The sequence below is a fragment of the Heteronotia binoei genome, chromosome 1 (genome assembly GCF_032191835.1).
Source record: "Heteronotia binoei isolate CCM8104 ecotype False Entrance Well chromosome 1, APGP_CSIRO_Hbin_v1, whole genome shotgun sequence".
Classification (NCBI taxonomy): Eukaryota; Metazoa; Chordata; class Lepidosauria; order Squamata; family Gekkonidae; genus Heteronotia; species Heteronotia binoei.
The window spans coordinates 178049983-178065327 of NC_083223.1; the positions used below are offsets into that span (position 1 = coordinate 178049983).

Consider the following 15345-nt stretch of genomic DNA (forward strand, 5'->3'; position numbering starts at 1 on the left):
AGGCAGCCCAGCTCTTCTCTGCACAACACAGCGATAGGGCGGGGCTAGCTTTAGCTTTTCTTGTGAGCCAGTAGTGAGCCTTCTGTGGCCTGGTACCGGGTCACGACCCTGCAAATGGAAACACTGCTTTAAAGGGTTGATGGTTTGGAAATGCTGAAGGGAGCCACAGTAGGTCTTCTGGCTTTCAAGAACATGGAACAAGAAGCACCAAGGCTGGGACTAAGTAGACAAAGGTCAATGCAGAATCCTCACCATTATGTTTCCACCTCAACAACAGGGACAAAGGCTTTGCAGTAAATAAACAGGTTGGAGGATGTGCTTGCCCCCCTCCTCCCTTAATTACTGTCCTCTGTTTGCCAGCCTCTACTTCCCCCTCAAAAAAAAAAAAATCTGGAACATCACACGGAGAATCTAGGGTGTACATGTTTGGGTTGGGGAATATCATGGTAAAAGGTTAAGCATGAATACACACCTCTATCCTGCCTGCCTCAAACTGGGCTCCCCTGCAGTTGCTTTGTAATAGAGAAGTCACAGCAAGGAACCTGTGATAGCCACCAAAGTTCCAGCTTAAGATAGGCAGTTAATTCAAGTTAATTATTTGCTACCTACTGTATATGCACTTACTGCACATTCAGCTCCAGTAAAACAGCTCTGCATATTTCTAAAATACCCGTTCTGAAACCTGGTTAACCAAGGGTGTGTATTGTCACAGGATCTGAGGCTTCACTCAAAACCACTTTCAAAGAACTCCAGCCAGAATGGTTTCTAAAAGCTATGGTGGAGCCACAGTGCCATCTTTTGGCCATATCTCTTCACTGCAACACCACACCAGCCGAGGCATACTACAACATAAACTTCATTCATACAACTGCACCTGTCTTCCCAACAGGGACTCATAGCCGTATACATTGTTTGTTCCTCCATTTTATCCTCTCAGCAATCCTATCAGGTTAAGCACCTTTAAGAAATCAGAACCAGTATAGAATCAGAGTTGGAAGGGACCTCTAGGGTCATCTAGTCCAATTCTGCACAATGCAGGAAACTCACAAACACCTCTCCCTAAATTCACAGGATCTTTATTGCTGTCAATGGCCATCTAGCCTCTGTTTAAAAACCTCCAAGGAAGGAGAGCCCACCACCTCCTGAGGAAGCGGTGGGCTCTCCTTCGTTGGAAAGAGTACAGTACAGCAAATAAATCTACACAATTCTAGAACAAGGACAAGGCATACTTCTGTTGGTTTCAATTCCAACTTGCTGGTGATTTCTTTGAACTAGTAAAAAAGTTACTGTTGTTTAAATTCTAAGGTATTTACAATTGTGGAGACTGTGGGTTTCAAGTTGCTGGACAGTGTAGCTCACATTACAGTAATAAACTATTCCTAACAGTACAAGCAGACAACACAGTCTTAGTTGCTATCATAGCTCAGTGCCTTGACCTGTTTCACCTTCCTTGTACGGGATGCTGACATGTGATCACAGCACTGCGCCTCTTTTCAAAACACACAAGCTAAGGGAATAATTTTTTTAAAAAATTGTTTTGAGTTTGGATGATTGCCTTTAGCAATACGAAATCCATCTGTAATTCTTATTTAAATCTGAGACATTCCATCAGATTTATTATTAATAAATTCCACAACCTTATGAGGCTGCCACTGCAACTTGATGATGTGTGCGTGGGGGGGTCTTCCTGAAGATTCACAAGTAAATGTATTATTTTCCCTTTCTAAACCAACAGCAGCCTGTTGAAAGTCTCCCAACCACCAGGCTAGGGAACAGACAGAGTGTTCAGGACATCTGCAAAACTCTCGCCATAAAAGAAACATTCTTAAGGGTTACATATCTAGATGAAGATATAAATACACATAGTTTATTCAAAAACCATCGTGAACATCTGAAGAGTATAGTAAATGTTATTGTTTTAATCTGTATTATATAAACTGCCCCTAGGAGAAACATAAGCACTTGCATAGGCTGAACCCCTTTGTCTAAAACTTTTTGTTATAGAAAATAAATGCGGTTCCCAGTCTTATGGCTGAAACCACTTTGCCCAGTCCTTGTCTTTCACTCATGGTCCACATTCTATCCCTACACATTTCTTGCTCATTTTTTCTATGACTCTAATCCCCACTGCCAAAACCACAAAATCCTGGACACAAATAGAAACTATGCACTTCTGGGGGGGATTACAAAAAGGAGGAAGTCAGATGCAATTCATGGAGCATCAGGAAACTTCCTGGCATGTATCTAGCTTCGTATTATGTGGGAGGAAGTCTCTAAGGAGGCTTCCTCCCACATAAGTAGTTTTTGTTGGAGGAAGAGCCACTTAAACTGGAGGAAAGTTTCCACTTTTACTCAGTGGGGTAGTACATGGAGGCCATGAGGTTCCAAAGTGCCCACAGCTGCTGGTGGCATATAAATGGTGACGCATCTGGCTGTAGATGAAACATAATCCTGTTCCCTGGGTAGCCAAGTGGAGCCACCCACCTCCTTTCAGAGACTGGTTGCTGAACTATGAGATCAGGAAGCAATAAACATCCAGACTTTCATATATACAGAGTAGAAGTCCTCTCTAGTTCAGTCCATGATATGGAAACAGATAAGATAGGTCAGTGTTTGGATGGGAGACCTCCAAGGAGTACCATGGTCACTGTGTGGAGAGCCAGGCATTGGTAAACCACCTGCAAGTACCTGTCTGCCCTGAAAACCTTATGAGGCTGCCCCTGCAACTTGATGGTGTGTGTGGGGATCTTCCTGAAGATTCACAACTAAATGTATTATTTTCCTTTTCTAAACCAGAAAGTTTATCACCTCTATAAACCAATTTCTCTCAAGGAATTCATTTGCATTTGGGGGGGGGGGGTATCAAATCCTCCCCCCCCCCCCCATTTCTTGTTTGTCTTAATTGCAATCAGGGCATTAAGAGTTTGCAAAAGCCCTTAGCTCATTTTTAGTGTTTTTTTCATAACTGGGAAAGCAAGCTTAGTCTTGGTGTAGGGGTGGGGCAAGCACACTATGGCCATGCAACCATCTTCTAGAGCAGAGGTGGCCAAACTTGCTTAACATAAAAGCTACATAGAATATATGTCAGATGTTTGAGAGCCACAAGATATGAACGTCAGATGTTTGAGAGCCACAAGGAAGGAAGGAAAATAGATGGGGGAAAGAGAGGTGAAAAGAAAGCAATTTTAACTTTAAATGCATTCTCCAAGCTGCTGGCTGGCTTGGAGAAGGGATTTAAAGAGAGAAATGCCTTCTCCAATTTGGCCAACAGGGTGGGGGTGGGAGCTCCGAGCCTCAGTTTGGCCACCCCTGTTCTAGAGCATAGAACTTCTGCACTCAGTTTCCTGCAATGATTCTTGCAAAAAAAGAAAAATACCTTGACATTTTGGAACTTGTACATTGAAAAATGATCCATCAATTGACAGCTTCCTCTGTATAATCTCCAGGATAGCTCCAAGGAAAGCAGTCACTTTGACCAGCACCTGCAGCTTTGATGTGGGATTAAGGAAAATGAAATATTTTTTAAAAAAAATAGGTCCCTCAATGGAAGTTTTTAAATAACTTCATTCAGCACTGTGGCACAGAACAATGCAGACTTTTGTCACACTTGTCTCAAAAGGTGTTCCATCCAGGGGTGCTGTAATACCCAAAGTTGCTTCAAGGCTAATCCACACTGCACTCAGAGGCATAACATTTCCTAGGCTGTTCTAGATCTTTGTATCATTTTGCCATTAAAGTTTCACAGCAGGCTCCAGTTTGAGTAGACTTTCAGAAAAACCTGGGAATTCCTGAAAGGCCATTGTACAAGGTGAACCAACATCTTCATCCTCCATCTTCATGCTGAATTTGTAATGTAGTTCAAGGGCACACTTCAAGGACAGAACTGCTTGTACTTCTAGGTTTTCTAGTCAAATCCATACTCATTCTGCTTCAGTGTTTAGAGCTTCAAGATGCAGGAAATACATCTTCAGTCTATTTCATGCTTCAAGCATGTGAATTACCATTTTGTGCAACCTCAGTCATCATGGGCAAGCACTATTGTATTGAAAGGTAGTACTATGTCAAACAATTCATAGTCCCTGGGGAATGCTTTCTCCTGGGAGCTGGAAAAAACAGCAGTGAACATCAGAAATCAGTTCCTTGACAGTTACAGGCAGGGTGTGCATTGCTGCATTCTGCTGAATAACAGAAGGAGCCAATATAGAAAGAACCACTTTGCCCATACAGTCTGCATTTCCAGGGATGACAAGGTGATCATATTCTCATATGGCATACTAAACTGGATCTTTCAAATGTATTCATATCCAGACCACACCACCACTCTTCAGTGGTATTTCCTACCTTCTAACATCATGACAGTTCCCCAGCTCACTTTGATGCTACAGAAAACAAACAGTTGTCCCCAATGGCTATCCATTATCTTCATGCCAGCTGTCCGGGAAGAAACTATATGGCCTCTGTTTCTTCTCCTATGTACCTATACTGTTGGCTTCTGGGTTATTTCTTCTACTGCTCCTTATGGGTTTGATCACTAGAGACTGTACTTCTATCAAGAGTGATGGAGTGTGTCTAAAACAATCTGGGCTATTTTCAAAGCTCCTTCAGCTTTCACTGCATATGGTCAGGCAGCACTGACACAGGAAAACTTGTTTTCTGAGGTTCGCCAAGATTAACAGAGTATCATTACAGTGTTTTATGTGATCGAGTTTACTGGTCTCTTCCAGAGCTGCAATTACTTGCCTTGTGTTTGCTCTGGCTACTGCTTCCTCCAGCCAATGGAGCTCCCAGCCTGCCCATGCCTCCAGCTATGGTTTTAGCCCTCTCTTCATCAGACTTTACTTCATTAGGATTGTCTCTGCAAGTATTCTCATGCTTACTTTCACTTGTGGTCTCAATATCTGTGAGAGACACTACAGCACAGTTTAGACTTGGACATCAGAGACTAGGAAATCTCAGACAGGGGAATTAGTGGTGAGATATGTCTGTGATGGGTGTATAGGCCACAAATATTATCAGCTCACCTCATCAGTCTATAACGCAGAGGTCTCCAACAGGGAATTCATGAGCTACCAGTAGTTTGCCAGCTGCTAGAGTAGCTCATGCTGCCCCAGGAAAGGAATGCAGAAAGAGAATTCTGGGATCTATCATCTTGGCTTTAGAGTTGCTTGCAGATCATCTCTCTGCAGCAACTCTGAGTCTGGCCGTTGGAGGCCCATAGAATAAACCCGGAGTGGCTTTTTCTTCAGCATGGGACCTTTACGGGGGTAGAGGGGGCCAGCGGCAGCTGCCCTTTGTGCTCTCTCTCCGTCCTGAAGCTCTGTGGCCATGAAAGCTGGCATATCAGCAGAAAAAGAAGAACGCCTGGCCGCTTTTTTGCTTTCACTTTCTCCAGTACGTCTTTGAAGCAGCATTTTTCTACTCCTAAAGCGATGACTCTACTTACAAGTAGGTGTTTTTTCCAATTCTACTCCCTGATGGGTCACTCTGCATAACTTCAAAAGACCAGCTCAAAACATTTAGAAGAGGCCTCGAAATGTCACCAGCAGTCTTACCTACTTAAACTGGATTGAATATAATCTCTAAAATTGACCCGGACTATAATTGGACATACATCAAAGAGTTTACTAAGAAGTTGCAATATGATATGAGCACAAAGGAGTTATACTGCAGAGAGTTCTGTCTCTATCGCCTGACTGTATCTGAAAGAATGGTTTCTAAAACTTCAAGTGGAGCTGTTGCAGAACGGGGATTAATAGGAGCTTGAAGCGAATTTACAATCTGATTTAAGTGATATTAAAAATGGCACCATTTAATGAAATGTCACATGGAAAAGATATTTGTTAAAATCTCATTTCTCTTAAGGAAAATCTTATCTCATTTATGCAGCTCCTTAAAGACCAAATTGAATGTTTTATGCTGACAGCTAATGAAACTGTAAACCTACAGGGGTCCGATACTAAAAAGAGTGTACTGATGGCAGTGAAAGTGGAAGGGGAAAGTGATACTCTCCAAAATAAACAAAGGAAAAGTAAGATGGTCTCTTGTGATGCGTTTTCAAAACTAGACCAGAAATCAAGATGCAGTGAAATCAAGCTGAAAGGGGAAAATAGCGATGAATTCTTCCCCCTGTTGTTGAGGGGGCAGGCCATGTTGAGAAGAGAAAAGCTGCACTCCAATCAACAAATCAGGATTTGGAATGCCTTTCGCAAAAAGGATTTGGGATTTTTTTCCCTCTGCTTTGGTGACCAGCTGGACAAGGAACTCTGACTAAAAAGTGAAATGTGATATCAAAAGACAAACTGTGATTAAATGGGCTGCCTTGAATGCAATATGGGTGCAGAAATCAAAGGAAAAAAGTTTTTAATCTTTGGAAAGGACTCTGGAATCTGGGTTTTTTTTCTTTCCCTTGTGAATAAATAAATAAACATGTAATCATTAATAATGAACAGATGTTAGATTCTAAAAGAAAAAGGGAGATTTTGAAGATGAGTGCAGTTAACATATTTCTCTATATAGTAGATGTATTTACAGTTTGCCTATTTAGTGAGATTGTTTATAATGATATAAGAATAAGATCAAAGGTTGAAAAGGCAGATAGCATAATTGCTGCAGAATTTGGGAGACTTGGTAATTTGGCAGACTTGCTTTTAATATGTTATCAGGAGAAATGGTTTATATGGAAAGAGACAAAACATTTAGTTGTATTTTATATAATTTGCTAAGGACAAATAAATGATTTTATGTGCTTCTTTTAATAAGGATTTTGCTAAATCAACAATCTAATTTGTGCTTATAATAGGCTTAAGTTAAATTAGATAAAATTGGTGTTGAGACAGTTTTGAAAGAAAAAATCTTTTTTTCTTAACTGGTCATATTTAATTTGTGTTTAAGAAGTGTTTAGATTTACATTCCTTTACTAGTTTATTAAAAGAAAGTATTCCTTTTTTATTCTGGTAAAGGGAGAAAGGAAGGTAATATTTAAGGAGATTTTTATACTTGTAGGTAGAATGATCTGAGCCTTTTATTGGGAAGTGGAATTATAATTGATACATTTGTACTGGTTTCTGTTTCTGTTTTCCCCATTCTGTCAAGGCCCCTTGTCCCCTTTTATGTATCTGCAATGCTTCTTTCTTTTGTAGTTTAAATCAATAAATCTTTTTAAAAAGAAAAGGAATGCAGGAAGATCTGCTCTAGGCTATTCCTCCCCCCCCACCCCCCGCCCCAGGCTCTTGCTTCATAGAATTTTTCTCTGTGCTGCTTAGTTGACAGCTTCATTTCTAGTACTCTTCATGTTCTGTGTCTACGGCAGAACAAAACTTGGTAATACACTGGGAGAAGGGAGAGCAGCCCAAGACTTTTTTCATTACTCAGAAGCAGCTCTTATTAAAGGGTTGGAGACCCCAGGAATAATGGCTGTCTCTGCTCTGAGGAAAGGAATGTTGCATACTTGAACAAGCCAGCTGGGGAAACAGATGTACTGATGCTATTCTTATCAAATTTGTATCTTCTCTTGTCCTCTATGACGCTCCAGGTAGTCCTTTCCTCTTATCAGTGCAGCAACCTTAGGAGGTCATTTCAGTCATGAATCTATGGTTATGTGATAGGTTCCAGAGACTCAAAGCTTAGAGCTCTCGTGGCCCTACAAATGGATATGCACTCTTTTTCATCCTGCTATGGTCTCTAGCCACACAGGTTTTGCAAAGCTCTGAAGCACTACAAAAATCTGCAAAGCCTGCTTAAGTAAAGGCTGCCTGAAACCCCCTATACAGCTGCTGTCAGTCAGAGCAGGTAAAAATTGTCGGAGTCCAGCCCCAACAATATAATGGTGTGAAGAAGAAAGGTAGACAGGAGACAGATTTAAAGATTGCAAAGCATGCTCGAGTACAGCTGCACAGGGAATGAATGATCCCTCAGCCTCTCCAGCACCTCCTTTTATTTCCTCATACACGTCATACCCCTTAACCAATAAGGCATCGAGTACAATCTGCTCAACAACAAGGAGCACATGCATTCTGTACTTCTAGTTACATAGTATCCAATTATACCAACTGCCAAACCTTACACATAACTTCCCACATCTCCTCCCTTTATATTTATTTTTTGTTGACAAACTTTGCCAATTATATATATTCAAAAATAAAGACTTCTGGAAAGGCGGCCTATGGCCAACCCATCTACTGTATTCTTCTGTGGGAAAGGCCTGATACTGTAATTAAAAGGCTCGCTTACAAGCCACCAAGGCCACGGAAGGAGGTTTAAATCCACAACACTAAAAAACATAAAACAATGAAAAAATATGTTGAATAAAACAACATCATACTATTAATATGAACAAACCTAACATTAAAATTGTACAATATTACTGCAACCATCCCACATCTGGAAGCCATTTCTACAGTACAGACCACCAACTGTCAACAGATAGGGAGCCTGTACCAAAAGGAGCATTATGAGTAGATTCTTCCATATGATGGATGGTTGTTGTTATCTTCCCAGTAACCTAAGTCTGCTCTAAATCCAAATCTAAATCCTTCAATAAGATTCACGATGTAGGAAGTCCACGCCATGGCCGAATACAACGAGCTGGGACCCACAAAGGTCCTTTTTCTTGGTTTAGAAGCATTTGCGGTGGACAATGGAAGGTCCGGATTCATCGTACTCTTGCCTGCTGATCCACATCTGCTGGAAGGTGGATAGGGAGGTGAGGATGGAGCCTCCAATCCAGACAGAGTATTTGCGCTCTGGGGGGGCAATGATCTTGATTTTCATTGTACTGGGTGCCAGGGCTGTGATTTCCTTCTGCATTCTGTCAGCAATACCAGGGTACATTGTGGTACCACCGGATAGGACAGTGTTGGCATACAGGTCCTTACGGATGTCGACGTCACACTTCATGATTGAATTGAAGGTGGTTTCATGGATACCGCAGGATTCCATTCCTAAGAAAGATGGCTGGAAGAGAGCTTCCGGGCACCTGAACCTCTAGTTTCCGATGGTGATCACCTGGCCGTCGGGAAGCTCGTAACTCTTCCCCAGGGACGAACTGGACGCGGCGGTGGTGGTGAAACTGTAGCCTCTCTCGGTCAAGATCTTCATGAGGTAGTCGGTCAAGTCGCAGCCAGCCAGGTCCAGACGGAGGATGGCGTGGGGCAAGGCGTAACCTTCATAGATGGGCACAGTATGGGTGACACCATCCCCAGAGTCCATCACAATACCAGTGGTACGGCCAGAGGCGTAGAGGGACAGCACGGCTTGGATGGCGACGTACATGGCTGGGGTGTTGAAGGTCTCATACATGATCTGTGTCATTTTTTCTCTGTTGGCTTTGGGGTTCAGGGGAGCTTCTGTTAGCAGCACAGGGTGTTCTTCGGGGGCAACTCTCAGCTCATTGTAGAAGGTGTGGTGCCAGATCTTCTCCATGTCATCCCAGTTGGTGACAATGCCGTGTTCAATCGGGTACTTCAGAGTCAGGATACCTCTTTTGCTCTGTGCCTCATCACCGACATAGCTGTCCTTCTGGCCCATTCCGACCATCACACCCTGGTGCCTGGGGCGACCCACGATGGAGGGGAACACAGCACAGGGAGCGTCATCCCCAGCAAAACCAGCTTTGCACATTCCAGAGCCATTGTCAATGACAAGTGCGGCAATATCATCATCCATGGCGATAGTAATGTCCCCTTCTTCCAGGACTGCGGCGGAAACAGCTGCTGCAAAGGCGGCTGAGTGGTCCGGCTGTATGACGGGGGCTAAGGGAAACCCAGGGTCCTCAGTGTCCGTATCATGATCATCAGGTGGTTTGCGAGACGCAAAATGCCGCTCATCCGTTTTTAAAGATGGGGCATAAGGTGGCGCGGAGGCGGGCGGCAAAAGTCGCGGCAGCAAAGCCATAGGTGACGGGTGTGCCTCCATTTGCTGATTAAACAAAATATTGTTCGGTGTAAGGCCTTTCAAACATGCTCGGACCTTGGACCATGTAAACAGAACTCTGGCCGTCACCCGAGGGTGATCTTGGAAATGGCCGCCAATTTTCACCCAGTCCTTCAACTTAAGGGTTCCTCTTTCAGGGACCCATGGATATACATCATCAATAGCTTTTACTAAATCTTCAACCTCCTTCTTTGTAACAGAGTGTCCTTCTTTAGTGAGTAAAAAGAGGAGGTCTTGAGAAAAGGCTTGTTGTTCAATGGACAGTGAGGAACCCATAGTTGCTGATGTGTTCTATCTTGACCAGTCACACTCACCCGGGATCCGAAGATGTGTGGCGCGCCTGAAACCCTTGCCGGGCGTGGCTGGTGGACGAACAGAGTCTAAAAGATTGCTCTCTTGGAAGCCTCACACGAAGCACCACTTGTCGGAGTCCAGCCCCAACAATATAATGGTGTGAAGAAGAAAGGTAGACAGGAGACAGATTTAAAGATTGCAAAGCATGCTCGAGTACAGCTGCACAGGGAATGAATGATCCCTCAGCCTCTCCAGCACCTCCTTTTATTTCCTCATACACGTCATACCCCTTAACCAATAAGGCATCGAGTACAATCTGCTCAACAACAAGGAGCACATGCATTCTGTACTTCTAGTTACATAGTATCCAATTATACCAACTGCCAAACCTTACACATAACTTCCCACAAAAAATCACCTTGACAGACCAACAGCCTGACTCAGTTTAAGGCAACTTCCTGTGTTCAAGGTTATATCTTATTGAATTCTTCTCAGATAAAGGTAATAAGTATCTCAGAAAAATGCTGCAACTACAGGTTTCTTCTAGTAATCTCAGTGCAGCTATTGTGATTAAAGGTATTTTGAAGATATCTATCAAGCGAACTGTGTATATACATGGTTAGCTGAAGAAAGTCCCACTGAGTTTAACAGGGCTGATATTAGTAACAATCTTGACCATTAGTAACAGGGCTGATATTAGTAACATTTTCGTTCTACAAGGCTGCACTTAAGAAGGTAAGAAAAGCCAAGAACTATCAGACCAAGTTTCACTCCCCTTCAGTAACATCTGTCCATCATTCTGCTAATCACATACCCAAATGGCTGACAGCACACACACACAGAGGTCAAAGCTTTCCTTCAGTGTTGACCTTCAGAAACCAACATCTGTGTAATCATGGATGGTCCATTTAGACATTCTAATAGCAATGATGATAATTCCAGATGGACAGATGTTATTTTGTAGTAACAAAAAAAAAGTCCAGTGACACCTTAGAGACGAAGAGAATTTATTCCCAGATTATTTTGACTAACAAGCACTGCTGAGCTATCCTCAAATAATTTGTCTCTTAAAGCCTTTGGAACCAGCTGCCATCACTAATGTTGACACCCCTCCCCCTTCCTAGCAATATAGCAGTAACTATACCTTTAGGGCTGGGGAGATTTGCTAAGAGAGAGGATGGTTTAAAGTCTGAACAGAACACGGTCTAGATGGGATGAATCGTTAGTGGATGCTGTGCCAAGTTCTCCTGAGGAAGAATGGTGATGTAACAAATGAGCAACACACACACCCTTTGTGTTGCTCAGAGCTGGAAGCCACATGTTCCAATCCCCATATGAGCATGGGCAAAGTCCTGAAAGAGGGAAGCTCCTAGGGATGCCAGCCTCCAGGTGGCACCTGGGGAACCCCCCAGAATAACAACTCTAGACTACAGAGATCAGTTCTTCTGGAGAAAATGGATGCTTGGCGTGTAGTCTCTATGGCATTGTACCCCACTGTGGTACTGAAGCAGAGAAATAACGAGGTCTGCACTCTTACTGTGTTGAAAATGAGTTTACTTTCACACCAAAGCAGAACTTAGCCGGCCATAAGCCTCCAAATTGACTAAAAGTTATTCTCATTCAGACCGTTTTTATTCACACCCCAAAACAAGCAGGCAGGTCGCCCAAGCTTATCTAACTCAACATTCTCCACCCTCCTTGCTCTCCATGCGTTATCAGCTTTAGCAAGAAGCTTCTCTGAGGCCTCTTTGTTATCCATTTTACAACCTTGAATCTGCACCCACTGAGGCTATCTGGCCTCTAACGGACAGTTGCTTCAAACATTGCATCAGACATTCTCTTCTGAAGGCAAAAACATATTTTCATTTATTATTATAGGGGTATTCATTAATTATTCAGGAGTCCCTCTTCAGTATCCTCACCAGGTTCCATTCCTAAATCTCCAGGGGCGTTTTCGCACTGACCTTAATCAGCAGCGACGCCCCTCTTCACCACGCAGGATTGGCGCGGATTTCGCACTAACTGCCGCGGAGCACCCGGAAGAGCTGGAAAGTCCCACGGCTTTTGCAGCGCAAATGGAAACTGGTTTTTGGCAGTTTCCGTTTGCGCCGCAAAAGCCGCGGGACTTTCCGGCTCTTCCGGGTGCTCTGCGGCAATTAGTGCGAAATTTATTTATTACTTTACATTTATATCCCACCCTCTCCGCAAGCGGACTCAGGGCGGCTTACAGTATCATAAAAACAATCAATTCCATAAAACATATAAAACCATAATACATTTATCAGTTTAAAACTATTACGCTATCTCAATCCAGTCTGGCGGTATTGGGTTCTGACTATGACCACCAGCTTCTGTAGGGTGTCCGGTGGCAGCCCATTTTCAGTCAACCAGAAAAGCCTGTCTAAACAGTTCCGTCTTACGCCGATCCTGCGCGGTGAAGAGGGGTGTCACTGCTGATGGATATAACAACCCTAACCCCCCTCCCAATCCCTGCCGGTGAACAGGAGAGACCTGGCAACCTTATCTACAAAACTCAGATGGTTTAAATCCGATCTGCACAGCAGCCGTATATTAAGGCTACTTTCATGTTCAGTATTTGAGAAGACTCCAGTGCTTGCAGTTTTTACGCATAATCCGGCGAGCAAAACTACGTCTGCAACGGGGGCGGGCAGCCGCTGAGCTGCATTGGAGGTTTCAGGTTCCCAAGCAAAGAGCGGGAAAACTAGCGGGAGATGAAAGGAAACCAACTGCTGAAAAGAATCAGAGAGGTAGGGAAGGGACTAGAAGCCTTCCAAGACGGAGGCAAAGCCCAGCCGCCTGTCTCCCTCCGCTACCTCGCAAAGTATCTGGGGAAATAGTTCCCCTCCCGCCTTCCTCCCCTTCCCCAGCAAAGCCGGTTGCAGCAGCAGCTTCTTCCCGCCACTTCTGCCAAAAAGAAAAAAAAGCAAGCAAGCCGAAGCGGAGGTGCTTCAGAGGGCGCCGCTTGCTTCTACTATTTGAGACCGCCTCCCTAGGCGTCAGCCTCAGAAGATATAGGGCACGCCAACGTTTAGGCTGGGAAGGAAAATGGTAGCCTTGAACATGCGTAGAGTTCCCTTGTTTCCTCCTTCCCCCGAGGTCATGCATGCTGGGAAATAGGGGAGCTGGCTGCCAAAGCAGAGGTTGTCCCTCAACGGCTAAAGAATTTCCTTACCTTGTTCAGCCAGCCCCACCTTCGCAAAATTATAATAAGGCTATTAAAAGAAAGGGATGGGAAGGAATGAACTTCCCTCCAGCCGGAACTTTTCCGCTCCTAGCTTTCACTTAAAAGGGCAAGCTGTTGTGGGGGCGCCAGAGTGTTAGCTAGCTGTATAATATGCCGGGTATCCTGTTCTGTTCAGGCGGAGAGCAGCACAATTTGCAGTCGTGACTGTAAAAAGCACCTAAAACAGGTTTCACCTAAAACGGGAATACAAAATTCCGCTAATTTATGTTTTTTTCAAGCTGCGTTCGTTTCATAAAGCGCCTAGCACGAGTATACTAATTTCTTTACTGCTTCAGTTTGAGCCCTTCACATGAATAAACATGAAGCTGCCTTGTACTGAATCAGACCATTGGTCCACCAATGTGAGTATTGTCTGCTCAGGCTAGCAGCGGATCTCCCTAGTTTCAGCTTGTTTACATTACCTATTGCCTCCTACTTTTAAAACGGGAGATGCCTGGGACTGAATCCTGAGACCTTCTCCATGCATAAATATCAGTTCACCTGGAAAAAAATGGCCACTTTGGAAGTTGAAACTCTATGGCAGAGATGTCAAACTCATTTTTTATAAGAGCCGGATCTGACATAAATGAGACCTTGTTGGGCCAGGCCATGTCAGGCTGAGCCATGTGTTTACCTATTTAAGATTAGGTAGCAGAGATATAAATTTTATAAAGAACACAAACACAAATATATATATTTGTATTTTTTATTTATAGATATATATATATATATTAAATTAAACATGCTTAAAACATTAGCACTCATCAGTCTTAAAGATGCTTTCTTTGTATCTCTCCCATGGGATCCAGGGAACTGGGAAAGGAAGCTCTGGCTCTTTCCTTCCTTCCCCAAGGGATGGGGAGGGGAGTCTCAACCAATAGAAGGAAGAGAGGCTTGGTTCAGTAGCTCCGCTGTGATTGAGAGAGCTTGGCAAAGCAAGCTCTCCCCCCTTTCTCCCCAGTGGAGGAGCCTCAGCCAATAGAGAAAATAGACGTTTTGGTCTGTAGCTCCTGTGCAATTGAGCAAGCGTTGCAAAGCAAGCTGTTATGCAGAAGGAAGCAAGATAACAGCCAGTTGCTTGGGGGGCCTGATTCAGCCCCCAAACTGCAAGTTTGACACCCCTGCTCTATGGCATTTGTTATGTATGTGGACTCAAGGGAAGTCTTTGGGTGTTCCTGCCTGGCTTATTGGAGCCATATGGGCTGAGCTTGGGGACTTGGGAACAATGTGCTGCAGGATCCAAATCTCTGCAACCTGGGGACCAGTCACAAGCCCTCACCAGTTTGAATGACCCAATAATGTGCTTGCGCGGGAACCCAGAGATGTATATAAGTTTGGCCCTGTTGCCCCCCACACCCAGTCTTGTAATGTAGTCATCTACTATGCTGTTCATAATAAAGAGATTATCACTGATCCTGAGACTCATCAATGCGTAGAACCCACTATACCAGTGGCCCCCAACCTTTTTGGCACCAGGGACCAGTTTTGTGGAAGACAATTTTTCCAAGGACCCAGCGTGGGGGTGCTGGGTTTTTTGCTGCCCCAGGCTGCTCACATGCCCACACCTCATCCCTGCCCCCCATGGGGGTCTTTAAATGAGGAGTAGGTGAAAGTCTCCACCTCACTCCACAGCCCAGTTGCTAACAGGCCATGGACCGGTACTGGTCCACAGCCCGGAAGTTGGGGACCCCTGCACTATACAATAGCATTATACCCCATTGAAGTCCATCCCCCAACCCTGCTCTCCTTAGGTTTCTCCCCCCAAGTGTTTCCCAACTCAGAGCCGGCACCCCTACTTTGGTTATCAGTTATCAAAGAACCATATTTACTTTCATCTTTGGCATGAGCTTGCACCTCAGGAAGGCTTACAGCTTGCT

The 15345-nt window shown here is 44.0% G+C and overlaps 1 pseudogene; it reads right to left on the reverse strand.

The window, feature by feature from the left end:
- Window positions 1–8612: 8612 nt before the first annotated feature.
- Window positions 8613–9672, reverse strand: LOC132575995 (actin, cytoplasmic 1-like; annotated as a pseudogene).
- Between the last annotated feature and the right edge of the window lie 5673 nt (window positions 9673–15345).